General features: G+C 38.3%; 1 protein-coding gene across 1 annotated transcript in view; it reads left to right on the forward strand.

Annotated features, from left to right (window-relative positions):
* CENPP (centromere protein P) overlaps window positions 1–2,415 on the forward strand; it is a 422,858-nt gene that overhangs the window by 336,291 nt on the left and 84,152 nt on the right. The window lies entirely within an intron of this gene.

Consider the following 2,415-nt stretch of genomic DNA (forward strand, 5'->3'; position numbering starts at 1 on the left):
GCTCCTTGGAGGCCAAGATGGCTAAGCTTCGTCTCTCATACTTTGGACACATTGTCCGGAGAGAACAGTCGCTGGAGAAGGATATCATGCTGGGTAAGGTGGAGGGTCAGAGAAAAAGAGGAAGACCCCCAACAAAATGGATCAGCTAGGTGACATCATTGATGGCGTCAAGTGTAGCAGTGGTAGTGAAGTTGGCCCAGGATCGGACATCGTTTCATTCTGCTGTGCATGGGGTCGCTATGAGTCGGTTCCGACTTGATGGCACCTGACAACAACAACAATATCTAAAAATATCCCGACTTCACTGTTGTATTTGAGGGAAAGCTTTGCTGAATATGTAATACTTGGTTGACAATTTTTGTCTTTCCAAGTTTTGTATATGTCATCCCATTGCCTTCATGCCTGAATGGCTTCTGCTGAGAAATCAGAGCTAAGTCTTATTGATTCTCCTTTGTGCATACTTTTTCTTTTTTCCTGATCTGCTCTCAGGATATTTTCCTTGTCTTTGGCTTTGAAAAGTTTGATTATGCTGTGTCTTGGTGATTTTCATTTGGGAATCTATCTTGTTTGAGGTTTGTTCAGCTTCTTGAATGGCTTATCTTCTCATCTTTCATGATATTAGAGAACTTTTCTGTCAACAACTCTGACAATTTTCTCCGTGTTTTTTATTGACTTTTTCTGTGGTGGAATTCTGATCACATAACTCTTACAGTTTTTTAAATTTGTTCTCTTTTTTTATTCTTGCATACTAGTTTTGACAGATTTATCTTCAAGCTCACTAATTTGGGCCTCCATTACTTTGTCTTTTAATATTTTGTTCATTTCATAAATCTTAGTATTAATCTTCTGATTTATAATTACAAGTTTCTTATTGCTTCAAAATTGGCATTTATTTTGTCCTTTTTTTTTTTTTTAACCTGTAGTGTTTTCCTGAATTCTTCTAAAAGTTTTCTCTGTGCTCTCCTTGCTTCCCTCAATCTTTATGTCAGTTATCTAAAGGTACCTAAATATCTTTCATTTGAATTATTTTTCATTTAGTTCCATTACCTTTTACTCCTCAGAAATGTTTTTTGACTTAGTATCTTGGTCATTTATTTGAGTCATATCTTTTATTTCTCTGTGTAAGTTAAAATTGTCTGTTTTATCTGGGACATTGTGATTTAAATGATTGTAACTTGATGTGTTCTTAGGCTCTTACCATCTGTTTCCTATAGGTGTAGTTAGAGAGTGGAAATGTGTGCGTCATTCTCCATTCACCATTTGTGCATCTCAGTTTAAGGTGGGTTTGACTGGTATTGCTGTTGTCAACCATTGATCAGGTGGTATAGGAACTGATATTGGCTTTTGTCCACTGAGTGGAGCTACAGAGGGTAGAGTTCTGACTGAGCTGTATGGGTTTGGTGGCTGTTTCCTGTGTGCTGGGAAAGAAGAGAAAAACACACACATGTAGGAAAACAAATCAGGATAAACAAACATGCAACCAACAATTACAACAGAAAATCAAAAAGGAGAAAAAAAGAAATAAAAACAGTAACCTGAAAAAAAAGAATATAATAATGAAAAAGAAAAAGAAAAAGAGGACACTGGAGCTATAGAAGAGAAAATAAAAGGAAAACATTTTTTAACATATCAAAATACGTAGAATAACTTCAGAGAGGGAAGATGTAAAGAGGAAGAGAGTAGATAGTAGTAAAGAACGATTAAAAGAATATAAAATTTCTTTTTAAGGACAAATAGGGGAATGAGAAACAGAAGAAAGACAAACAAAGATTGAGATTTAAAGGGTAAAATTCAAGGGAATGGAAAGAGAAGAAGAAAGAGAAAGAATGAAAGGGGGGAAAAAAAATAAAAAAACAATGCACCTGTTGGATCAAGAGAGGAGAAAACTTTGGGGGGCTCCTGCCAGCCAAGGAGCTCATGAGATGGGTGTAAGAGAGATGCGACCTCCAAGTTCCTGGCTCTAGATGGATTTGCTATAAGTCTAGGTGTTTTCTATGTTTAAGAACACTCAGTCTGGAAGTAGTTTGTGGAGGCCCATTATGGAACTGGTTTCATTGTTAGGACCATAGGGCAGCTGGTGACAGGGTGGCTGGTAGACTAATGCTGGTCTGATGACTCTGGGTTCTGTAAGCCTGGAGATGAGCCTGCCTGTATCCAGGCACCAAAGGCACATAGCTAGACTCCACTTCACATTGGCATGGTTCACAACCAAGACTCTGAACTCCAGGAGAACAGAGTCTCAGCTGGGGATGGATGAGGTAGTCACCAGAGGAACATGGGGAAAAAGAGGGAATCACAATTTTCCAATCACCTGTGTGAATCTGCTTGGTCAGGCCACCTTCTGTCACTAAAGTTGGTCACAAAAGTTTAAATTAGTCATGCTACATCTGGCCAGGCCTTCACCAGTCAGTCTCC

The sequence above is a fragment of the Chrysochloris asiatica genome, unplaced genomic scaffold, assembly GCF_000296735.1.
Source record: "Chrysochloris asiatica unplaced genomic scaffold, ChrAsi1.0 scaffold00412, whole genome shotgun sequence".
Lineage (NCBI taxonomy): Eukaryota > Metazoa > Chordata > Mammalia > Afrosoricida > Chrysochloridae > Chrysochloris > Chrysochloris asiatica.